The sequence below is a fragment of the Podarcis muralis genome, chromosome 4, assembly GCF_964188315.1.
Source record: "Podarcis muralis chromosome 4, rPodMur119.hap1.1, whole genome shotgun sequence".
NCBI classification, from domain to species: Eukaryota; Metazoa; Chordata; class Lepidosauria; order Squamata; family Lacertidae; genus Podarcis; species Podarcis muralis.
Window position 1 is genome coordinate 29,805,307 of NC_135658.1, and position 26,945 is coordinate 29,832,251.

Here is a 26,945-nt window from a genome sequence, read left to right on the forward strand (position 1 = left end):
AATGTAAGTTAAGGCTTACTTTAGATGCATACCCTGACTCTAAACAAATTACAGAAGGTGACGTGCAACAGCACACAAGCAAACTTCTGCGCACACAACAGGAATTCCACTTCCCAACTTTACTTCAGAGGTTCCTCCAATCCGCTGGAGCAGATTTCGGGTGTGGTAGGTGTTAGCAGACCTTGCACCTTGGATGAATTTGATTAAGGTAATCAGTTTCTGGAGTTCAAAGGCTTTTTTCATGCAGTAATTATTTACAAAAGAGTAGAGATGAGAGAAAGTTGCATAAATATTGTCTGTAGAGAAGAACAAACAAAATTGTTCTGCTTTTAGGGGTGGAGTTAACATAGACAAAGAGGCTTACAAGCATGTGCTGGCTAGCTTGCTACACAAACAGTGCCCTCGTGTGGTTTAAAGTAACACATTAACAACAAACTCAAAAGAAGGACATGCATTTGCTTTTATCCAAAAACAGAGAGCTATAGAAGGAGCAGAAATTGATGCCTTGAAAAATGTCTGTTGCATTGTACAGCAGACACTGTTGGATTCATCCACACTAATGAATTCCACTAAGATTAATAAGATATGTGATGACTATTGATGGCCACTTACTAAGTAAGTTTACCCAGTGGCAACTTACCATATAGCACATACAAACCATACAGGACACACAAATGCCAGTCATTATCAACATAAGAAAATTGTACAATGCCCTGACTTCCCAACCAGCAGTAAGGGGGCTGCTGAATCCTCCTCAGGGTATTAAACAACAACAACAACAACAACAAAAGTAGACAATGAAATATCCGTTGTCAACATGCTAATTAACTTCAGCTCAGTATTCCCACTTCATCTGACCAAGGTACTGCAATTTTTATTTAACTGTAATTATTTCAGATATTTACATCCCACTTGTCATACAAATATATCCCAGAAGCTTTAAAGTAAGAAATTACAATAAAATACAATTACATAATTGAAATGCTACAGGGTTGATGTTTTAGTGCCTAGTGTCTAATGAGAAGCAATATTTTCATCTAACATTAGCTGACAACTTACATTTTTCTCTGTTTTAGGAGAAGCTGATCACTATACAGAGGACAAAATGAGGAAATACTTTTGTTGCATATGTAAATTTTTATATATAGGTGGAAATTTAGAAATAACTGCTATAATTTAAATAGAAATAAGATTTACTCCACCTTAATAGGGAAGGCTGTGGTTATAAGAAAAACACTGGGCCCTAATTTGAATAGTAGAGTGCTTGGTATCTGGTGGGTGTGGCTTGTGTCTGCTCTGGAATCAGCCCCTCCCTTCAGTGTGTGTTCCGTTAAGTTTCCGTTAAGAGGAACCAACTGTCTCTCCTTGTTTCTTGCCTCAGACTTGCCTCATGTTGTATTTAGCTTCTCTCATTATGTTATTTTGTTTTGTTTAGTGGTTTAGTCGTGTCCAACTCTTCGTGACCCCAAGGACCAGAGCGCGCCAGGCACTCCTGTCTTCCACTGCCTCCCGCAGTTTGGTCAAACTCATGTTCGTAGCTTCAAGAACACTGTCCAACCATCTCATCCTCTGTCGTCCCCTTCTACTTGTGTCCTCAATCTTTCTCAACATCAGGGCATTATAGTCCAAAACATCTGGAGGGCGCCACATTGGCTTTCCATGCCGTGGGGAAACACTACTAAGGTTTGGCTTCTTTTGGAGATGGATCACTGGAGATGTTCTAGCTCATGGGTCAGCAAACTAAGGCCCGGGGGGTGGATCCGGCCCAATCACCTTCTAAATCCGGCCTGCGGACGGTCCGGGAATCAGTGTGTTCTTACATGAGTAGAATGTGTCCTTTTATTTAAAATGCATCTCTGGATTATTTGTGGGACATAGGAATTCGTTTATTCCCCCCCCCCCAAACATAGTCCGGCCCCCCACAACGTCTGAGGGACAGTGGACCGGCCCCCTGCTGAAAAAGTTTGCTGACCTCTGTTCTAGCTTTTATTTTTACAATGTTTGTCTCATTTTCAAATATGCAGAATAGAGCATAAGTGGAGGCAAGCCTGATAGCACTACGCTCCTGCCTGGCAAAGGATCCATTGCCCTGCATCATTGAGCGTGAAAGGGAGACACATCCTCCAATCAAAGATGCATCGATTCTTCACTTAACTCTCTGCCTCAGTGTCTGAAGAAGTGTGCATGCACACGAAAGCTCATACCAATGACAAACTTAGTCTCTAAGGTGCTACTGGAAGGAATTTGTTTCGTTTCTCTGCTTCAAAAAACTGATCTGCCCATGTCTTTAGATTGGCCTAGGAGGCCCTCCTTGTACACTCAACAATGAGATAAATTAGCCCACGGAGTACAGCAGGGAGGGCTTTTTCAGTGCTGGCCCCATGCCCTAAGACTCTCCTATGGCATTTAAGACTCACCTATTTCCAATGGCTTCTTTGCAAAAAGAAGCTGTGCATCTATTGGGGCTTTAACTGGCTGGCAGCTTGTTTTTTGTTTGTTTTTTAATGAAAGTTTGTTAAGGCTTAGCTGGTTTTTAATGGGATTGTAGAAGCCTGCCAACCTAGCAGTTTAAAAGCACGTCAAAGTGCAAGTAGATAAATAGCGGGAAGTTAAACGGCATTTCCGTGCCAGAACCAGCTTAGTCATGCTGTCCACTTGACCCGGAAGCTGTATGCCGGCTCCCTTGGCCAGTAAAGCGACATGAGCGCCGCAACCCCAGAGTCATCCACAACTGGACTTAATGGTCAGGGGTCTCTTTAGAAGCTTGATACTATACTTTTATTGCCAAGACTGGTTTGTATGTTGATGTGGTATTATTATTTTTGCAAAGTGCTTGTTGATACTGGATTTATAATCGCGTTTTAATGTCTGGAAGCAGCCTTGTGAGGGTAATTACCAAAAAAGAATCCGCTACCTTGTAAATATTTTAAGTATGTAAATAAATTAAAATTGTGTGCATTTTCTTCATGCACAGGGGTGGGCAATTGTGTGACCTTCTCCTTACCATTAACTCCCGCTGGAAACATTTACCGGCATTTCGAGCCATTAACCAGACATTTCTTTGACAACAGGTGCAGCGGGAATGGCTGTCCAGATTTCATTGCACCTATATGCTATTCACTGCAAGGAGGAATATATGGATTTGATGCTGATCTCAGGCCAAATGCTTCCCGAGGCTGTACCTGATAAAATTGCTCAGATATTAACAATACCGTAGGCTCCAGGGGAACTGTGATATTATTACTTCTTTCTCTTTTCTTTTTTGCACTCCCAGTGAGTGGTCCTTCAGTATGATGGCAGTGATGGTTCTGTCAACATTCGCACAGCAAGTTAACACTTGTGGCTACCAAAAAGAGATTAGTGGGAAGGTTGGAGGCCATGGAGGGACTGCGAGATTAGCAATAATACAGTGTTAACAAGGGGCCTGTAACTGAACCTGGCGTGCTGGCACAATGCACAGAAATGGACTTCCAATTCCGACAATTATCCCAGCCCTTCCCAAACAATCTTTGTGTAGCTCGCCTGGCTCCTTCCGTCTCCAATGGCATCTAAACAGGTCTTTAGCTTTGATCCAGAGAACATAAAGCCTTTTAAGAAAGTCCATCCATCTTTTATTTCTTGTGACACCAGCACATTAGATCTGCCTGTGTCCAAGAGAACTATATTAAAATGGTTGTCTTCCTGCATTTCTCACTGCCGTTCCCTGTAGAATTGTCACTTGAGGGTCAAATTGGAACTCATTCAACCAGATCTGTGGCAGTGACAGCATCCAGCCTCAGGTCAGCTCTTACTCCAGAGGTTTACAAGGCAGCCACTTAGAGTTCAAGGTACAGGCTTACGAATCTACATTGCTGGTTTGTGCTGTGCAGCGTCGCTTGCAGGATCCTTAATTCAGCTTTGCTCACATCCTTGATGCTTTATATCGTCTGTAGCAACAATAAAGCCACTTTCTTGACATATTCAAGCATTTATTTATTTTTTGATGCTAGATATATTTTTTCTTTAAAAAAGCAAACACTAAGATTGGATAGAAGGGTTGGAAAAATTTCTAGTCCTTAAGAACTGTATCATTTAAATAACACTCCTGGGGTAGAATTAGCACATCCTTTCTGCCGTTTTTCCCCACCAGCTCTCTAAAGCAAAAATGCATTATCAAGTACAATGTGGGGCAGGCAGTCAACTTATTTTTTAAGGTAGTACCAGGAGACAAGTAATGTGTTATAGTGTGGGTGATATTTGTTCTTGGCAGTTGGGAATTTGAACATGTTGCTTTAGTTTAACTTCACTTTTGTTTGTTAGTTATGTCCAGACTAGAGCCAGAAAAATATTTGCCTTGGCTCTAATGAAGTTCTTTGGGTGTTTGTAGAATTCTTATGGAATAGGGTAATCTTATGATACTTTTTTCTAAATTATAACTGAAAGCACTCATCACTCCTGCACCTGAAAAAGTTGGTTTTTGTACCGTGAAATATTAAAACTGTCCACATGCAAATGAACCTGCCAGTTTAGTTTCTGCATTGTCCTGCTTCCAAGCAGGTGTACCTAAAGTAATGATTTGAGAAAAGATGGAACAGGTAGTAGTCTCAGGTTGGCAGGGACCTTTGTCTAAGTGCCCTGGTGGACTAGCTCCTATGCCAGTACATTTCCTGGTGGCTTATAGAGCAATGGCACTGGTGCTCCTCTGATTGGCAGCACCAGGCACCTGCCAGTTTAATTTCCCACAATGCCATTGAACGCAGCATCATATTTAAAGGAGCACAGGGCAGGCATTGGTGATGTTCCCTGCCAGGGTGCTGGGACATTAGCAACTATGCAAAAATGATGTGTGAGAATGCCAAGCTGGGTAATCTCCCCTGAGGATTAGTCATTCTGCTATGTCTCTGCATCAGTAGTGACTGACTGACTGATCCATCACATGTACTGCAAAGATGTAGTGGGTTGTCCCATCTCACTGCAAGTGAATTGGAAATAGACAAGGCACAGCAGTGGATCATAAAAACCCTATTCACATGTTACTCTCATGTGAGGCATAGCTGTGCAGTACAGCCCCTCCGCCCAAGGCAGGAGACTTCCATATATTGTTGGGTTCCAACTTCCATCAACTCAGCAAGCATGGACCATGGACAGAAAACTGCAAGCATGAGCAGCAGCCACAGAAGGACAAAGTGCAAGGTAAATTGCCCACCCCTTAAATCCTGGGCCCAAGGTTACACTAATGTAACAGGCAATGACAGATGGATGAAGGGAAGAGTCGTTGTGCATTTTTTCTTTTCCAAGTTCCCTCACTCCAGACAAGCCACTGAGGCATGCTTTTTTATTTATTTACAGAGTTTCAAGGGGCTGAACCCGCAATCCCAAGAGAGTCTTATTGTAGTGATCGCAAGGGAGGTTGATGGCAGTTCTCATGGGGGCTACAGCCAGTTGCTGAATACTGCAAGCATAGTGGAGAGTGGAGAGCGAGTTATGCTGCTATGTTAGTTTCCCCTCAAAAAGTTTACATGGAATTTGTTGTAAGTGAACTACAGTACAAACTTTTATTGGTATTGATTCCCTTAGCCTGCAACCCTTTGCTCACGTACCTGCAAGTAAGCCAAACTGATAACTGTGGAACTTATTTCTGGGTTGAAATGGACAAGCCCTCTCAGGCTCTCATAAATTTCACTTGGCTTTTTCCAGGTTTCCCAGGGTGTGGGGTGAGGGTGGGGGAAAGTGCCCTACGTTCATAGATAATTTTCGTTCAGGCTTTCAAATGATTGAAAATGCCAAGCTGGAGCAGAGCCTCTCCAGGTATCTCCTTTGATTTCTGGAAGATAGACATCACTTTAGCATGGCTGACATACACTGTACAGGCTCATCAGAATCCCAGGGCTCTTTCACACTTTATTTCCTTCGGGGTCCTCAGATGAATACCATATGCTCCTGGCAATTTACTGCTCTTTACTTTCTCAAGTTAATTCCTCCACAGAGACTTCAGTCTCTCTCTCAGTCTCTCTCTCTCTCAAGGCCAGACACTGATTTCTCATAGTGTGTGCCCTTGGAACAAGACTCTCTAGAAACCTCTGCAATGAACATAGATGCAGGAAATAAATTCAACTTATGTACTATTGGAGTGTACTCTTCCACTGATTTCTAATTGCCTGCTGAGCTATCTGAAGGAGACCATCAATTCTCTTATTCACAATGCTTGGAAGTTACCTTGCTCTTATTGATCTTTAAAGCTTTGGGGTTTTGTTCTTCCAAAATGGAATCCTTTAATTTTCTACCAATGCTATACATGTCTACTCAGAAATACGCCCCACTGAGTTTATATTATTGGTTTAAGACACTACTTTAGAGGTTTCATTGCTATATAAATAAAAAAATAAAGGGCTGGCCCAAGGCATTTTGCTGCCTGACGCAAAGGACAAAGTGGCTCTGCCTTCTAGTTTCATGTACAAAAACCAGCCAGACTGGAGTTAATAATTATTATTATTTTGTATTTTTTTACCTGACCTGTGCCTGAAGGTCACATGTGTTTACAGCATATAAAAACACAAATAAAACAGTAAAAACATCCCCATACATAATAAGCTCAACACAAGGCATTACATTTAAATCTTACTTCAATGCTGGTGATGGGATGACATTCTCCACCACACCAGAGGTAGCAGGCCAGACCGGAGTACTCCTGGCAGGCGATGGGACAGCAGAGGGCAATTTGTGGGAGTTGCTCCTGAGCATCTGAGACCATCTTGGCTGTGAGACCAGGAAGGCCTGCTCCTTGCCTTTTCCACCTGGCCTAGGAGGGCAGGGCCCTGATTGACTCCAGCTGCAAAACCTGAGGCTGCTGAGCAGACTATTTGCTTGGGGTATTGTTTAGAGAGGGTTGTGAAGAAGGGAGTTGTTGCTGTTGTAGCTGTTAATTTTTAGTTTCTTTAGTTTGGATTTTAAGATTTATATGAAAATTGTTCAATTTCATTGTGGGCTTTATGAAGTTTTGCTTATTGTTTATTACTACTTTTGATATGTTGTATTAATGCATTTTTCAAATATGTTGTAAGCCACCTTGAGCATGGTTGTAGTTTTGGGATAAAATGATTGATCTGTCACCTAGGCAGTTGCCTTCTTCTACCTTATGGTAGGACCAGCCCTGCTCTTATACTACCTTTCAGGACAAAGCCCTCCCAAGGTGGTGGCTTTCAAATGATAAGTTCTGTGGGATTTATTCTCGGGTAAGTATCTACTGGGATGCAATCCACATTTCACAAAAAGAAGTTAGCAAAAGAAGTTAAACAACAGAAGTTAAAATAAAAAAGTTGAAATATTTATAGGATGCAATTTCCACACACACCTGCCATAGAGATAAGTATATCCTCTTACTTCCACTTTTTCTATTTCTTGTTTTCACAGATCAGCCCGGAATTGCCTACAAATTTTCATTGAATAAAAACAAGTAAAACTTTCTGTGGTGTTTCTCTGAAGAGCCACTTCCCAAATCAGTTTCTTCCATCCCACTAATCATTCATGCATCTATCCAGCTGCCTCTTCAACCTGTGTTCATGTGTTTCCCAATCAGTCAATCAACCTTCCTTAAAAATCACTTGCTCTTGCTGCTGCCAATATTTGCTTCAAGCTAATGTAGGTAGGATCCGTATGGTGAATATCCCCCTTTGATGAAGAAAAATGGAATAGTCCTGTGAGCTAATCAACATTCTTATAACTGCTCCTAGCCACATCTTTTGCAGCAGAAAGAACAGTTGTGGATTTCCCCTGCTGCACCTATTTTAAAAACCTCAGCCAAACTCTTAAGCATTACACAGCAAATTGCTTGACATGGGTATAGTCAATTATGCCACATACATAAATGTAGGTCTAGATAGTGAATCAGACCATAGAAGGTTCTACAGGGACCAGCTTAAGGAAATAAACAAAATAAAGTTAGTTACTCAATGAACAGAAGAAGTCAGGACAAAAAAAATTCCTTCCAGTAGCACCTTAAAGACCAACTAAGTTAGTTCTTGGTATGAGCTTTCGTGTGCATGCACACTTCTTCAGATACACAGAAGTCAGGGTTCTAACTGACATCTAACTATCCTGACTCAGCTCTGAATTTTTTAAGCCTATGGCATTCATAGCTTTCTAGTTGTTCATGATTCCTCATGTATCAGTTAGGTTTGGAACAGAGGAGGCTGTTTTTATTGGTCTACCTACCTCATTATTACCCACACTGAGTGGCAGAGGCTGTCCAGGGTCATAGTAAGGAATTTTCCCAACAAGTTTTATCTTTCTGAACATTTCTTTCATTGTGATATCTGGATCAACTGATGATGCTCAAGATATAATTCTAATATAGATTAATCATTTATTTTAAATAGCAAGTCAAGAAGGGGGGGCTGTGATGTTGTTCAGCCAAGTTTAGTCTTGCTCAGTATCCCATCTCCATATTCTAGAGGTTGAGAAGGGCAGCTGTTGTGATTAAAGGGTTCCTTCAGGAAAGATGAACAGATTGAGGGTATTTAAGTTTAGGATAAAAGGTAGTTAAGGCTGAGGGAGTGGACACACGATAGGTTTATAGAATAATGAATGGCATTGTCCACCCTCTCTCAGAATCCTAGAACTCATGATTACCCAATGAAATAGGCAACATTTAGGACAAGAGAGTATTTCCTCACGCAATGTGTAATTAACTTGTATATATTTTGGGGGAAAAGGCATTGGAGAAATTTATGGATGACAGTCCTCTCAGTAGTTATCACTCATCAAAGCTATGTAGAACTTTCATGTTCAGGAGAAGTATACAAATGTAAGAAGAAGCGGAAAGTTATTGCCTTCACGGCCTATTTTCTAAGCATTTGAGGGGCATTTGGCTAGAAACAGAGTACTGGGCTGGATGAGTCTTTGGTTTGATCCAGTAGGGCTTTTCTTATGTTCATCAAACATCTCAGCATTGGCTGTTTCAGAGGGAAAACCAAGAAAGTTAAGGAATATTATATGCCCAGTTATTTGCTCCCACTTTTTGGCATTCGAACACCAAGGACGTAAATTCTGAATAACAGATGGGGACTCAGGGCCAGCTGTCTGCAGCAGCTATTGATGGGCCTGCCCTTCATGTAACAAAACATTGCTCTGAAATTAAATGGCCTAAAAAGTTATAAATAGAAAAGCACCATTCACTGTCAAATGCTTCCTCAGCATCAGCCTAGATAAATACGGAAAAGAGATTAACTTTACAGCAGAACTGAAGTATATTAATTAACTGTCTGACAGGGCAGAACACATCTCTAGGGTGAATATGACCAAGATGCTATTCCTAGATTGATTTTGAGATCACGTCTTGAAATCCAGTGTCTTTTAAATTAAAATACACATGCACAAAAAAAGAATCTTTACGTCTACTTCATTTAGGTGAAATAATAATAAAAGAAGAAGAAGCATCAAACACATCCATGCTGTATATTTCACAAAAAAAAATGCATTTTATCTTACAAATTGTGCCCAGGAACTATTTCTCTTGTTAATGATACCCATTTTATTCACCATTAGAGGCCACTTTGTCATGCCAAAGTCTCATTCTTTTAATTGAAAAGTGTTCTATTAAGAAGGAGATAGAAAGATGTGGGATAGAATGGTTTAGCAAAAGATGAGTTATTTATTGTTTATCCAACTGAGGAGCTATCCAATCGCAAAAAGGTTCTCTGGGTGTCATAAGGCAGTATGCCGCGATTCATTTATTTATTACATTTATATACCATCTTTATCTTCCAAGGATCTCAAGGTAGTGTGCATGGTTCTCCTCCTGCCCATTTCATCCTCACAACAACCCTGTGAGGTAGGTTGTGCTAAGAGCTGGTGATTGGCCCAAGGACAGTGAACTTTGTTACTAAGTGGGGATTACTAACCCTGTTCTCCCAGCTCCTAGTCCAACTCTCTAACCATTCCACCACACTGGCTCTAGGTTGTTGCATCAGTACAGGGGTTTCTGTTCGTGCAAAGGAACTTCCCTCCTCTCCCTGTGTGCACCCTCCCCAGATCTGCTCCAGAGGGTTAGGGGAAAAAACTCAGAACATATTTATGGGGGTACACAAGGGGAGCAGAAATTGAGGGATTTCTATTGCCCAATTGGAAATCCTTGCATTGATGGAATGAGCTAGTTGGAAACTGCCCATAATTTGTTTTTTTTAATCTTCCCCCACCTTTTCACTGCACTTTAAAATACAGTGCTGGGGTTAAAAAGTTGTTTTCATGAATGAGAAAGTGGCCTGCAAATGAGAATGGGTACGCTATATAGAGAAAGTTAGGTGAGCTCATTGAGCACGGATCTGCTCATTGAGGCTTAAGACATCTCCAACTTTGTTGGATTGGGTATGCCTCCTGCCTTTCTTCAATGATGGAACTCAAAGAGGCATTTGTAGCGTAACCCTCAAGTTTATTTCCTATCTGTGGTTCCAGATTCAGTCTCTTCTCACGCACGTTTAGGGAGCAGATTCAGGAGACCCGTGAAAACATGCAGGGAGGAGAGAGGGCAGGGAAGTTACATTGTGCCTCTAAAAGTTGCTGCACAAACACTGTTGCACTCAAAGCTGTTGGCATAATTATTTGTGAAGAATCTGATATATTTTCAATGCAGTGCATAAAAGGTGATCCATCTGGGAGGCTTAGTGGGGGTAGAAGGCCAGGCAGAATTGTCAATTTACTTTGTTTATGGTTGAATGTATGTCCTGGGACTGTGGCTTTAAAAACTCTCAGGTCCCATTGCTTCCCATTGGCTCTGTGTCTGCAACCTAACCCAGCTGGCAAAGAAGAGGAGATAATTGGAGACACTGGCCAGCTGCCGCTCATTGGGTGATAGCAAGCTTTTAGCTTGGCATCTTCTTAGCTGACTCACTGAAGAAACGGCAGAAGCAGCCTGTTCAAGCCAAGGGAATTTCTGCAAGATCCACAGTCACTCTTAACTCACTCCAGATTTTACCATTCACTTACCACATTATTATATGCAAGCCACATTGCGCTGCAGAAGCTTATTTTGGGGAACTGGGCTGCCAAGGCTCTGTTGTCCTGACACACTGAAAAGCTAACAGAATTATGGAAAGAATAAAAGGTAAATGTACCCCTGACCATTAGGTCCAGTCACGGACGACTCTGGGGTTGCGGTGCTCATCTCGTTCTATAGGCCAAGGGGGCCGGCCTTTGTCTGCAGACAGCTTCTGGGTTATGTGGCCAGCAGGACTAAGCCGCTTCTGGTGGAACAAGAGCAGCACACGGAAACGCCGTTTACCTTCCTGCCGGAATGGTACCTATTTATCTACTTGCACTTTGACATGCTTTTAAACTGCTAGGTGGGCAGGAGCTGGGACCGAACAACGGGAGCTCACCCCGTTGCAGGGATTCGAACCGCTGACCTTCTGATTGGCAAGCCCTAGGCTCAGTGGTTTAGACCACACAGTGCCACCTGCGTCCCAATCATGGAAAGAATAGGAGGATTCTATTAGCTTATTCTTGCAATGTTTTGTCTCCCTAAGACTTTCTTTTGTTGGCGCAATGCTTCCAATATGTGCAGAATAGATCATTAATTTACAAAGAGAGAGAGAGAGTGTGTGTAAATCCTTGAGAGTAGTCCTGACCAAATCCTTGAGAGTAGTCCTGGGCCTAATTTTTGCAGTATTTCCAGTGATAGGACTAAGTAGGAAGGGCATCCTTTTATAAAATTCTGAAAAGTTTGAATGTTCTGAAGATAAGGATGGAGAGAAATATTATCTCAAAGCTGTACACATTGGGTTGTCCAGCAAAACTGAATGGTAGGAGATTCAGGGCATCCCCAAAAAAGTATTTCTTCACACGAGGCATCATTAATTTATGTAACTCATCACAAGAAGATGCAGCGATTGAGTTAATGCAAATTGGTGATTGTGCACAGGATGGGATGGACAAGGGAAAAGAATGTGTAAAGGGATTGCAGGAGATGATGTAGAATGAGCCATGCAGAGTGTCAGGGTTAAGCTGTAGGCAGCTGCTAAGCAGAGACCAGGAACAAGCAAGAGAATGAACTGGAGCCAATTTTATCATTGTAAAAGGCAAAAGCACAGCCTGAGCAGGACAAGTCTGGAAAATCTCTCTGTTCAGGCACACAAGTAGTCAGATTGACAGTTCACTACTAGGGCAAGGATGGGGTAACTTATGTTCTTGGGATTACAGCTTTCATCAGCCCTGACCATTGGCCATGCTGCACAAAAATAGCATTTAAATTGTATTCATTTCCTCCTAAAGGATGTACTTAGTATGAATTTTCCTTAAAATATACATTTGTGTATTCATTTTCCCTACTATGCATTTTTTTAAAAAAAAAATTTACCAAGACTGGATCACAAAAATCATTAAAGTGCTTGGTACTATAACTGCATTCCAATCCAACTAAAATGACCAAAACTATGATTCTCTCTGGATTCTTATAATATTTTTGCTCAGGATGTTTTCCTCCAAGCCCACAGGGTGCAGAGTTGACAAGTTGGAGATACTACATTCTTCCCCTTTTTTCTACATCAAGAACCCTCTTTCACTAGAATACATCATTAAACAGAATGTTCCCAACCTAGATATATGTGTCTTCCATACAAGTGTTAGGAGATGTGTGTACATCATGTACATCAACAAAGTGGGTGTGTGTGTGTGTGTGTCTGTACAGCAGTCTATGTTGCCGTTATTTGGTATGCATCATTAAAGGTCATAAATGCAGAATTATCCGAGCCATGCCTAGCGAGCAGGTTCAAATTGCTTTTCTGATCCGGATGCCAGACTCAAATATTAGTTTCTGCTGCCATATGGCTGAGGGGGACAAAGCAGCTTGGCTGATTCCTGGCTGAGTGGTGTCATTTATAAGATGGAGTGGTCTTTCTCCAAATGACTGTTCATGCAGATTTGGAAAACTGTGTTGTTTTTCCTCCTCACTCTGGGTGGTTTATTTTTAAATTTGCCCAAAGTATTCTCTTTTTAAAAGAAAAGAAAGAAAAGAAAGCAATTATTAGTATTTGCCTAGGAAATTCATTTTAAGCATGGATGGACAAGGTTTTGTTCAAAAACTGCAAAGCTCAGCCATGCAGAAGTACAATGGTCACAGGTCCACATTTTCAAAGTTAGCCATTCAATGTGTACACTGCTTTTAAATTTAATTCTCCCAGCATCATTTGGGTATCTTTTTGGACCCACACCTTAGAATGGAAACAGGAACCATGCTCTGGGGTTCAAGGGCTACTTGACAAGTCATTTGAGAAACTGCTGCTTTGCTCCATAGTATTTATAATCTGGTGTTCTACAGAGATCTACTTTTTACTTGCTCTTCAAGAACTACTGAAGCCCCTGAGTAAGGTCATTGGGAGGTTTGGGGTGATGTGTCAACAGTAAGCTGTCAGTGCATGTGAGAGAAATTGGGTATTGTGGTAGCAAACACAGTTTCAACCGAGAAAAGTAAAAATGTGCTCCCTATGAAATTCAGAAATGTCAACTGCGGCAAAATGCTACCACTAGGGAGCTGATGTGGAAAGGTGTCAATAACATCCTACGCCAGGTGCGGGGAACTTTTGGCTTGCTGGATACTGCTGAACTACAAGTCCCATCAACAGTAGCAAATATGGTCAATGGCAACTGCTGATAGGAGCTGTAGTTAGCCAAAGGTTCCCCACAAGTGCTATTTTTACTCACATTTCCCCAACACCCTCCTTGCTGCCCCCACCCCAGTAAAATAAAAATGTCTGTCCGGCACAACACTTTGAATCCTGAAGGAATCAAAGGAAGAATGTGAAATCATGGTGAGTAGGGGAAATGCGCAAGAACACAAACACCGTTCAGTAGGGAAACTGGAACTAATGGCTCCCAGGCCAAAGTACCCAGTCTGAAGAAAGATGTCAGCACAGTATGTTATGGAATATGGTTTTGTTTAAACTTGTAACATACCATGAAATGCAGTGCACATGAGAGCACTGAATGAATCCCCCTGGGATTTTTTTAACCACTTATTTAGATGTCTTGGGCATAATTAAGTATGATGTTAGTAGATCTTATGGGGTCAAGTTCAGCTTAAATGTGGTCTCCTCTGCAATATTTTGTAAACTTCCAGATGCAAAACAACCCAAGCTAATAGCTAACAAAAACAAAAACAAAGCAAAAATGAAATAAAGAAAACAGAAGCATTAAAAAAACAAACCCCACACATAGATTAAAATCTGCTAAGGGCACTGATTGTGGGGGAGGAGAGTAAATTTTGTGCAGGTGCTCTTTGGCCATCTCTGTTGTATAGAATTTCACTTCTGCCAGTTTTCTGGAATAGAGAACAAATGCAAATCTGGTTAAAAAAAAAATAGACGTTCCTCATCAGTGGAGCTGCTTGTTACCAGGGAGAAGAGCTGTAGCTCAATGGCAGTGCATCTGCCTTGCACACAGATGGCCCCAGGTTTAATCCCCAGTATCTCCAGCTAGGGCTGGTCATGCCTCCTGTCTGAAACCCTGGAGACCCACTTCTGGTCAGTACAGGCCAGGCTTGGTGAACAAGATCTCACTCTACCCTGGAGCTGTAAGCTCCCCCCCCCCCGCCACTGTGGGCCACTTTGATAGGTAGGTGAGAAAGCCCACCTGAGGTAACCCTATTTCAAAGGAAAGAATTGAGAGCCTTTCCTTTATGCCTTTGCAGCCAGGCTGCAATGGCAAACTCAAGCTAGACTGCAAAGGAAGAGCCCTGAGGAATGTGGTGTTTGTAGCCCCCACTGCTCAGTTAATTGGGGCGGGCTGCAAACCCCATATTAACAAGGATCAGTTCCAGTGGGAGATCCAGTCAATAACTCCTGAGTGTAACCAATCCTAGTAGGCAAATCTCTTTTGAAAAGAGCTTTCAAAGGCAGATTGTTTGTGGCATCGCACCGGGGTGAGCTATCAAAAGGCAAAACTCAGAAGGGTAGCCCCAAACATTTTGTTGTACCTCATATAGATATTTGGATCCCTGCCTAAGAGTTTAACTCTATATTTAAATCCCACTTATCTCCAGGGGGTTTAAATGCAACCAGCATTCTCTGGACTGAGGTCAATATATATCCTGCATAAACCTTTCCCAAACTACATTTATAGATGGAGTCCAGTCTGTAGGTCAGTGATAGAGCATCGGCTTTGCATGCAGAAGGTCTTTTGTAGGATGGGATGTGACCCCTCCCCCTGAGAGCCTCTGTCATTCATTACAAACAATACCAAGCTAGATGGTCCAATAGCCTGACTCAGTATACAGGAAGGCAGTTTCCGATGTCCCTTACTAAATCCCACTGAAGTTGGTGGAAGAGATTAATAGCAACTACCTTAAATTCCATTGGTTTCAGTGGGACATAGTCTGCAATCCTTTATACTCTTCCCTGGGAGTAAGCCCCCTTGAACTCAATGGGGGCTGAGTAGACCCATAAAAGAGAATAAAGTTGGTCACTGAGTTGGCTCAGAGCTCCTGAAATGAAGTGCTGAGAGACAACTCACAGCACAAGAAGCAAACACATAATGTAGCTGATTGTACATAAATAGTGAGGGAGACTTGCTTCTCTTTACCATCTTTTAACCTACCGGCTAAACTTTTTCTGAAAACCAAAACAAGCATATTTACATCTGCAAAGTGACATTAAAACAGAGGATCATGTTAGCAACTGAGATTGCTCGAAAATGCCAAAGCTGATGCCTCAGCATTAAAGCCTGTGAGTCACAGACTGCTTCTCTCATGCTAGAACCCATCTTTCCACAGACGCCTAAATTTCACAAACCTCACAGATTCTGCGGCAAGACTGGAATTTCATCTTCAGTTTGTAGGAGTGGGGTGGGGGGTGGGGATTGCCTCTGCCTTCTGAGGTTCTCAATGCTGCCTAGATAAATTCCTTTGATTTGTGAACTGTTTGCAGAAAAGAATCTGCATCACGTGGTTATTTGTGGCTTGGCGCTCTCACTCGCTCTCTAGTTTCAAATACCAATATTCCTCCACTAACTTATAAATTCAAGGGTTTTGTTCCCGGCATTTAGATACTGCAACCGGCTCTAGGTGCTCCAAAACAATAAAGACGTGTCAGCTGCACAAGGTATTTGACCACCTTGCTGTTGCAGTTTGAATCAGTGTGTAGAGTCAAAGGGTAGGAATATGAGAGGCAGTAAGTGGTCTAGAAGCAGCTAATACAGCAGTGTGATTGAACACAGGAAACTGCCTTATCATACCATTGGTCTATCTAGTCAGCATTGCCTATACTGATCAGCAGATCTTCAGGGTTTCAGAGATTTTAGGGTTTCCCAGCCCTAGCTGAATAAGCTGGGGGTTGAAAATGGCACTTTCTGCAAGCAAGGCAGACTCCTTTCCACTGAGCTACAGCCCTTCCCAAAAGTACAATATACAATGCAGAATAGGAGTTGAGACTAAAGTAGCCGTTTGTGTGATAGTGACATAACACCTTTGGGGAAGAACTGTATTCTGACAGTCCTGTCACCATGCAGCACCCCAGCTCAACACTGTATTGCTTTTGACACCTGCTAAAAACTGTGCTTGTTTAGGCAAAACTTCTCAGGCATGTAATTTTATTGTGTATCTTTTTTTATTAAAAACAAACAAACCTGCTGGTTTTTATTTATATTCTCACAAATCTTACTTCAATTTGTTCTTAATGCTTGATTTTTATCAGTATTTTTAAAATGAGCATTTTATATTGTTTTAGGTTCCATATTGCTAATACTGTTTTAGGTAAGCATGGCTGCCTGGCTGGCTGGGGCTAGTACCACTCAGGTGGTGAAGAGAACACTGCAATATTTTGTTGTAGGTCCAGCCTGAGTACGTACACACACACACATCCTTGAAATCTATCTGTGGATACTATTGTTATTTATGAAAATTTCTATACCACCCTTCAACCGAAAATCACAGGGCAGTTGTTTATATTTTGCCATGCTGGATGGAGCTTATGGGAATTGTATTTTGACAATAATTAACAAGCCCCATGTTGGCTCCCCATGCTGTAGGATCAGAGGTATCATCTCTTGCTTGTGGACTTCCTAAGGGCCTCTGATTGGTCACTGCAGGAAACAGAATACTGCACTAGATAGGCATTCAGTCTGATCCACCGGGGCTCCTCCTATCCTCCTATGGCACCATGTTCATCAGCTCAATATCAGAGGTGGGTAATCTATGATCCTCCAACTCTTATCAGCCCCAGCTGACAGGCATGGTGGGAGCTGTCAATCAGCAGCATCAGGCTAGCCAACCCTGCTCTATATTTAGACCCTCAAATCAACACATATAGCTTTGAAAGGGGCTACAAATTTACTTTTCTTTTTCTGCAGGAATCTGGATGAGAACAGGAAATATGAGGAAATATTCCTCTGGCTTATAATGAAAGCAGAACGATGATGCCTAATCTATAGAGACACAATGTTGGATGCATACAATACAATATTTGGGCATCCCACAGATGTCTGCAGTTGTTTCAATTAAAAAAATATTTAAAACCCCCAGACCACCACATTGCAATAATCTAAAGATAAAAGTGGAAACAATAGAAGATCTTCCTGATACTTTTTTTTTTTTGGAAGGAGAGCAACATCCTTGACATCACAGGAAGCAAGGAAACAGATCATTAACACTGAGAATCCTGTACAGGGGATTTTCAGCAAGTAAAGTAAATGAACATTTCAAAAGAAAAAACAAAAAAAATTCCTTCCAGTAGCACCTTAAAGACCAACTAAGTTAGTTCTTGGTATGAGCTTTCGTGTGCATGCACACTTCTTCAGATACACTGAAACAGAAGTTGCCAGATCCTTCTATATAGTGAGAAGGTGGGGAGGGGTATTACTCAGAAGGGTGGTGGGAATGGGTGATTGGCAGATAGCTGTGATGAGCCTGTTGACGACTCTTAACGACTGCAATAGGTCTTACAGGGAAAAGCAAGGGGTGAGAAGGTGAAAAATGGCTTTGTCATGTATAATGAGATAAGAATCCAATGTCTTTGTTCAGACCAGGTCTCTCCATGGTTTTAAGTTTGGTAAAAAGGTAAAGGTACCCCTGCCCGTACGGGCCAGTCTTGCCAGACTCTAGGGTTGTGCGCTCATCTCACTCTATAGGCCGGGAGCCAGCGCTGTCCGCAGACAGTTCCGGGTCACGTGGCCAGTGTGACAAGCTGCATCTGGCGAGCCAGCGCAGCACACGGAAACGCCGTTTACCTTCCCGCTATAAAGCAGTACCTATTTATCTACTTGCACCCGGGGGTGCTTTCGAACTGCTAGGTTGGCAGGCGCTGGGAGCAAACGACAGGAGCGCACCCCGCCGCGGGGATTCGAACCGCCGACCATACGATCGGCAAGTCCTAGGCGCTGAGGTTTTACCCACAGCGCCACCCGCGTCCCAAAAATTAAGTTTGGTAATGAGTTGCAATTCAGCAGCTTCTCTTTCCAGTCTATTTCTGAAATTCCTTTGTAGTAAAACAGCTACTTTGAGATCTTGTATAGAATGTCCTGGGAGATTGAAGTGTTCTCCTACTGGTTTCTCTGTCTTGTGATTCTTGATGTCAGATTTATGTCCGTTTATTCTTTGGCGTAAGGTTTGGCCTGTTTGTCCAATATAGAGAGCTGAAGGACACTCAATGTGGTGCCTTCCTATCTGTAACTATTTCAAAAGAAAATAGGGGAAGCAACTTCTGGAGGAAGGGCAGGATATAAATTTAATAAATAAATAAATATAACTGCAAGGCTGTATAGTTTGGAGCGCGCGGGGGGGGGGGGGGAATGTGGTGGAATTCTCTGAGGAACAAAGTAAAAGCACCAAGTTACGGTAGTGAGAGAACTTTCTATGTTTTTTTTGTTTTTTTTTACATTAAATAACAACGATCCCAGGATGTTTCCTGGCAGAAGTCTATCCCATCCCTTGCAACCTGAGATCCCTTTTCACTGTTAGTACCAAAGACTGATGAGGAACTTTCACATACAAACTGCATGCTCTAACACTGAAGTATGGTTTTCTACCCACAACCATACAAGCATGGAAGGATCTTACCTGCAATATTTCTTATTTTCAAACCTTTTCCTCATTCACCCTCCTCAAATATCCCCCCCCCCACTTGCCAACCAAGCTTGATCATCAGGAAGTAATATGAAGGCCTAGTCTTGAAGGATAATACATTCAAAAATATCTTAGCTGTTTAGGCCTCAGCTTAATATCACATGTTCCATATAAGTACATATTTAATATTCTTAACAAGAAACCAAGACTGTCAAATACATTACTTAATCGGGACAATTTAATAAATTAATAGGCAATTTAAAGAAAATAACAAACCCTCTCAGGTGGCAGATTAATTATGGACTTACATTTCGCTGATCAAGAATAATTGGATTATGAATGTGGGCCAGAAGTAAGAGATCTATTTTCAGGGTCAATGGGTTTATCTTTCCACAAATGAGAATAATGTCTTTTGGTATGCATATCTAAGGCCATGTGGTCCAGAAGTCAGAGGAACACTTCAGCTGGTTGCTTTGGAAGAATCTTCATAGGGTAACCTTCTCTCCCAACATTCGTGTGGACAGTGAGTCTTCTGAAAGAAACACAAAAATTGTGTTACCAAATCCTAAGAACTGCTAAAAATTTAATAAGCAATGTAACGACTCTTTGTCACAATATTAGACTTCTATCATGTGCCCAATGGCCTCGCCTTCAATGCATATCCAAGTATTCACCTTCCTGTGCCAACAAATTCCCACCAAATGGCATTATGCAAATATATTTCTAGTCTTCCAAAGAAAACAGTGGTTGTTATTCATTTGCATACAGTCACCCATTTAAAGTTGCACATAGTAAATTTAAATCGCCTATTGGCTAGCACTGAACTAAGCCTAATGATCCTACTGGGGCCAAACACAAACAATAACAACAACCCCAACACCCTCATTTGCAACCCGAAGTTCTAGCAGGGATTCCTAGATTTCAACACAGCCGCCATGTTGTCAACAGTTACTCTCTCAATAGCTAAAGAAACAAAGAACCAACATTCTAGCTGTAAAAGTTTTCATTAAACAGTAAAATTAGCTGAAAATGGCTGACAGGATTTACTCCCCACACTCTGATTGCTGATATTTCTGGTATCACTTGTTAAGCCCCTCCAAAATCCTGTCAAGCCTTTAATGTGAGTAAACTGAAGTATTTTGGAAGAAAGTTGGAGATTCTGTTACTTCAGCTACTCTGTTACTGAGCTGAACTTCCACTATGTTTTCTCTTGCCTTTCGTGATCAGTGTAGGGTACACCACCTTGACACAGAAGGCCTTAAAGGATGAGAAGCCTGCAGCACTTAGTGTTGTGGACGGTGGGGGGGATTTAAAAATTCAATCCTCCTGTCAGACTGGGAATATCCCCTCAGTCACGCAGTTTAGGATATGCCACCATTCTTCAGCAGAGTTTCTTTTCTTTCAGCAAAGTAAGCGGCTCACGTATATGTCAAACAAAGCTTTAATAATAAAGAAAAACTGTAACACAATAACATACACTCTGAGAGAAGCTAAAACAACATCCTGAGGCAAGAATGAGGCAAGAAGCAAGAATGACAGTTGGCCTCTGAACACACGGAGGGAGGGGCCAATTCCAGAGCACAATTCAAAAGCCCCGCCCACCAGGTGTCAGACATTCTACTATTCAAATGAGACCTCAGTGTTTTTCTAACACTTAGGAGATCTCGGGGGGGGGGGGGCACTGAGGAATTTTCTCTTCCCTCCTATCTTGGGAACCCTGGAGAGCAGAAGGCAAGGGAGTGCACCCAGGGATTTGATCTGAGTGAAAGGAAGGATAGTCTCTTCTGCTGTACAGCAGGGGTGGAGAATTGGTTGCAGCTGAAGTGTCACATTTTCTCGTGGGCACCTTTCTGGAGGGGTTGCATAACAGTGGCCCAGTGCAAAAGTGGGCGGAACAATGGATCTTTGTACAGTAGTTTTTATTCCAGTCTTTATTTATTATTCTACACTTACACGCACAAACTTCCATCATCTTTCCAGATAAGCAAGAGACGTTATCAGAGTCTAAGGACACATACCAGCCAAACAAATGCACTCCAGCATGGTGTTGCCTTTGGACGTGGGTTGGGGAGAGTCCATACAGAGAGGTTCTGAGGTTCTCTATATCTACTGTTCTGGAAAACACCCTAGGCTTGGCAGAGTATATGGGAGTAGAGCAGGGCTGTCTGTGAAACTGTGGGGAGAGGGAGGCGTTGGGTGAATTGAACCTCCTTGCCCTTGCTGACTCAACCAGAGTGGGTGAGGACAATCCTCAGAAGGTTTGCCTAGTGTTGAAGTTGCCCATCAGCAGACCCACTAAAATATACTTGGAGTCGAGAGTTGATTTCATGCTCTTTTTTCAGCTCATAGTGGTAAGGAGGAATGGAAGTTCCCCCTGAATGTCTGCCTTATATACATCAATTACACAATGGCTCCACGTGATTGGCTAATTCCGGCCAATCAGGTTGCGGATTCCCTTCCACCTGGAGCTGCATTGGGTGGCTCCTGTGGACCAATCAGACTGCTGCATTCTGGATCCTATTGTTCTAGGATCAATCAGACTGCTGCCTTTTGGATCCTATTCAACTCAGTACATAACACCCACCTGGTTGCAGTCTTCCCCATTGGGGCAGACTTTGCACTTTCCAATTTCAGTAGTGCCCTGTGCAAGGCCAAAATTTGCACCTGCCTTTTCTTACCTCCCATTCCCCTCAGTTCATTATGTCATCATTTCAATGCCCTGTGGGGCCCCCTAGGCCCATACCCAGATGGAACCAGTCATGCTGCTCTAAATCCGCCTCTGTCCCCATTATGGTGAGATGTATTTCTATTTAAATTTTAATACGGACTTCTAAATTTGTGCCTATACACCTATAAATTTCATGCTAACCTGTATGCTGTTTTGTTGGCAATCTGTTTCCTCATCTTTTTCTTTTGCAAATGCATAAATGCTTCATCCCTAAAGATGAAAATACCAAATCTTAATAGTGTCTCAGTTGCCTTGCTAGGACATCACCTCCTGGTGAACCTACTGAGGAAAAAAAGATGACTGCAAAAAAGATTTCCTGTATTAAGGGGGGGGGGGCATCTCTCTACCACTAGCACTCATATGTGCTTTGAGATGTGCAAAAATCTGATAAAAAAAATACAGAGAAGCCGCAAGTCAATGGTTAGGGTTTGAATACTGTTGTGGAGAACAAATAAGAGGCAGACTGTGGAGCTACTACACATCCTTGTATTTCAAAGATACTAAGTGACTCTGATTTTAGAAGGGGCTTAGGCCTATGCAAGCAGTTGGGGGCCTGTGGCTCTTTCATTCATTGGAATATAAGTATTGCTTACTAAGGGCTGGTACAAATGGTGCACTTTTGCAAGGCCATGTGTCCTACTTTATAAGGGGCAGCACTCTATTTAAAGAGTTCTGGTGAAAGGATGAACAAACATGTCATTTGGGTTTCTAATCTTTCCACTCTCAAATTCAGTTTGCCACATTTCTGCAACAATTTGCAGGTTGTTTTTTGTTTTTTTTTAATCCTCAAAAAACAGTTCAGTACGTAAGTGCAGTTTCCCCCCGGGGACTCACATTTTTGTGTGCAGTTTTGGCAAATAAGAGACTTTTTGTTTTTGTTTTTGCAAATGATTGTTGCTAACATAGTTCACTTTTGTATCATATTTTTTAAAAATAACAATCATTGCATTTTTATGCACACTTTCCCCTCACGTATGAATTTTAGTTCACACTACTTGGTTGGGAAACTGCACTGCAAAATCCAGAGAAGTTTGGATTTCAAAGGGTAGCTGGGTTTCAATTTGCTCGTGCTCAGTTTGAGAGGTGTGAATTATGTCATTTCTCGGTAAAATGCAAACAGAATTGAATTTCTCCCCCCTCCCTGTGAGAGCACAGCCCTCTGTTTGAAGGCATTCTCTGTTTGAAAGGTAGTTTAGTCCAAGCCTGGTATAAAGATAAGCATCTGTAAGAAGGGAGGACAGGAGTGGCCTTGAAGCTGCCCATCAACCATTAGCCCCTTGATAGCAGACTGAGCAGGCAACCAGGTCTCTTGGTCACAGCCTTCAGAACTTCAGAACTTCTTTTTTATTTTTTTAAAAGCACATTCTCATTGCATCCAACCCCTTCTCCCCATATTAATAAAGTTACATATTAGTACAAGATAATTAGTTGGGGTGGGGAAGTTTAGTGCGCTTGATGTTTTATATATTTCCCCCACTTAGTCATTCCACAAATCCAGTAATTCTCAGTGGATCTGTCAGTGACTCACTGGGGATTTAAACGGGCTTTTGACCATAAAAAGACTGCTCAGATTTCTCATGAGAGATCACAAAGACTGTCAAAAGTCACTGGCTTTATTCAGTTTCCACATGCTCATTCAAGTCCACCTCCTGTGCTGGAAAGTTAATACATGAAGTGGGATTTTTTAATATATTTTTTCGTATAGTTGCTTTTCAAATCATGTTTGTCAAGGATTCCCTTTGATCTAAGGGTTGTGTGAGCAAACAATGTGGTTTTGTGACTAATTTTTTCCCTTTTCCTTTTAAAATGCTACATAAATAAATCCCTTGCCAATCCAGCTGGATGTGAATCCTTAGTATTCCAGGCTGTACATTGAGATACATTTTACTGTGTGATCCTGTGCTTGTGTAGTCTGAAGCAAACCCCTTTGAATCTGATGGTACTCCTTTTAAATGTGCTTCAGGCTCTAGTTGTTGTTGTTGTTGTTGTTGTTGTTGTTGTTGTTGTTATTATCAGTGCTTTTTTCTGGGGGGATGCAGGGGTACACATACCCCTAAACATTTTGTGAATCTAAGTTTGGCCTCATTGAGGGGCAGCATTTCAAAATGAGTAGGAAAATGACAGTACCCCTAAACAATTTTTTTTTTTTAAAAAGCACTTATGATGATGATGATTAGGAACCGGGCAGTGGTGCCTACCCTGTGGAACACCCTCCCATTGGATGTCAAGGAGATAAGTAACTGGGAGTGGAAAGAGCTGTGAAAATAATAACAATATAATAATAATTTATTATTTATACCCCGCCCTTTTGGTGTTTGGAAAGGGGACATGGTTGGTGGGGTTGGAGAACAATGAGAGCAGAGTCAGCAGCCCCTTGTGTTTGTTTGTTTGTGTGTGTTTGTGTGTGTGTGCTCAAGCACTTTGCAAATAAATTACCATACCATATCAGATTTCCTTTCATATTAACCTCAATTTATGAACATAGACTGGTAGGATTTTTCTAAAATACCATATTGGCCTCACACTGATATGGATATGGATGCCTATCACTTTGAAAGTTTATTTAATTACTACCTTGAATGTTAGAGATTAACCCTGTCATTTAAGCCACATCAATGATATAAGACTGGTGTGAGTTTTTGTTTCTTTTTGCTTAAAGAAAACACTGAATTCATTTTCCCGTACAGAATCAAAACCATTTGGAAGCTTGTTTCAATTCAGCCCCTTCCTCGGAAGACTCTTTAACACGCAGCAGAAAAAAAGAGCTATTTAATTTCACACTCAGCTAATCCTTTAATTATTTTCTTCCGCACAGAATGGAAAAGTCTATTAGGTCCATAATAAAATAAAAAATAAGTTAGAGAGACTGTTATCTTGAACCTTGGACTGTCTTCCATTTTCTCTCTCTCCCCCTGAGAACATAACCAGATATCAGTGTTGATAGTTAGTGATAAATTACCCTTTGGGGGGTTATTCTGCCACTCTCACATCACATTGCAGTGGAAATGAATCACCTTTTAAAACCACTCATTCATCCAACAGATTTTGCTTCTCAGATTCTGATATGAAAATGGTACTCACACAGGGATATTATGCAGCCTTGATTTAATTAAGAGTTGCAACATATAAATGACTTTTATACCACAGTAAAAGCGGGGAAAGACCTACAACACAATTGTTCATCCTCCAAGTGGAGGGTGTGTGTTTCTCTGTCCCTGGACACGAACGCCACTGCAGAGAAATTAATCACACATTTCTGAAAGACAAAAAAACAAAAGACAAGAAACTGACCTGTTGCTTCCTGTGTTTTTGGAATGGTAATATTGAAACCCTCTTCAGTACCAAGAAAAAGAAAAAAAAAGAAGAGATTATGGATGTGTCCGTCTATGGCAAGATGGCTCATGATGGATAGCTCAGTCAGTAGAACATGAAACTCTTAATTATCAAGGCCATGGCTTCAAGTACAAGAAAGTAGAGTCCGATTAAACAACAGGAAAAGCTTTCTGAGTGTAGAAGCTCTTTGACTCCCTCGGAAGGTGGTGGGCCCTCCTTCCTTTGGAGGTTTTGAAGCAGAGGTTAGATGACCATCTATTATGGATGATTTAGTTGACATTCCTGCATTGCAGGAGGCTGGACAACATGACCCTTGGGGACTCATAATACTATGATTCTGTTAGTCCTCTCTTTAAAGGGATGTCTGGTTTAAAGAGATCAATGGTGAGAACCTGGACGATGGACTGAGCAAGCAAACAAGTCACCTACTCATAGTCTGCCCCATTTTGATGTGATATATATTTATATATTTATATATAAATATATTTATATATTTATTTCACTTTAAATTATTGTCAATTAATTTGTAATCTCAGCTATGCAAACATGCAAATTTAATGCACTACTGCAATGTGCTCTATCTGGGGCTACCTTTGAAGGTGACCCGGAAACTGAAATTAATCCAGAATGTGGCAGCTAGACTGGCGACTGCGAGTGGCTGCTGAGATCATACAACACTGGCCCTGAAAGACTTTCATTGGCTCCCAGTATGTTTCTGAGCACAATTCAAAGTGTTGGTGCTGACCTTTAAAGCCCTAAATGTATTCAGCCCAGTATACCTGAAGGAGCGTCTCCACCCCCAATGTTTGATCATGTTTTTAATATTCTATTGGGAGCCTCCCAGAGTGGCTGGGGAAACCCAGCCAGATGGGTGGGGGTACAAACAATTAATAATAATAATAATAATAATTACTATTATTATTATTACAGTGGTACCTCTGGTTAGGGATTTAATTTGTTTTGGGGTGCCGTGCACACCCCAAAAAATCTGTAACTAGAGGCGCCACTTCTGCGCACACACGCGGCACAATAGAGTGCTTCTGTGCATGCGTGAGCGGCGAAACCATTTGCTGTGGCCGTAACCCGAAGATTCCATAACCTGGAGGTTATGCAACACGAGGTACCACTGTATTATTATTATTATGCTGTCTCTTGTCCTCATTTTAGTAATGTGCAAATGCACATGACATGAGAGCTTCCTCTGCATAAATGTACAGTGGTACCTCCGGTTGTACACGGGATCCATTCCGGAGCTCCAGTCGGATCCCGAGGAATTTGCAACCAGAGGTGCTGTTTTTGTGCATGTGCGCGGCATGTTTCTGTGCATGCACATGGCGCATAGAGTGCTTCTGTGCATGCACGAGGCATGTAGAGCACTTCTGCGCATGTGCGCGCAGTGAAACCCGGAAAAATACTTCCGGGTTTACCACGTTCGCAACCAGAGGTGTGCGTATCCAGAGGTAGCCCTGTATATGTACTGGCCCATTTCATGCAGCTTTCCTGCACAGAAGGAAGAATCATAGGAGTCACACCCTCATGTTTCATGTTAGGAGACAGGATCAGTAGTAGCTCCACCAGCTTATGGAGGAGCTTGCCAAGGTTGCAAACAGGATCAAGTCTTTTGACCCCCAACCTCTTAAGACAACTCCTTACGACAAGCTAATTGAACTATTTAGCACATCAGTGCTGAAATGGAAAACAGAAAAACACCTGGATACAATCCCCCCCCCCTGCTTTGGAATAGCTTGCACATTGGAAATCTAATGGGTGGTGAGGATGTGGCCTCAGTTCTAACACATGTGCAACATAACATTTGGCGTGTGCATGTGTCCATATCCCACATTACACTGGAGGTGTGTTGGG

General features: G+C 41.9%; 1 long non-coding RNA gene across 1 annotated transcript; it reads right to left on the bottom strand.

Annotated features, from left to right (window-relative positions):
- Positions 1–211: 211 nt before the first annotated feature.
- Positions 212–20,569, bottom strand: LOC114595799 (uncharacterized). Its single transcript, XR_013392461.1, has 3 exons — positions 20,236–20,569; positions 19,330–19,553; positions 212–296 (listed from the first exon to the last, which is right to left on the bottom strand). It is a non-coding gene; the product is annotated as an uncharacterized LOC114595799 (long non-coding RNA).
- Positions 20,570–26,945: the final 6,376 nt, after the last annotated feature.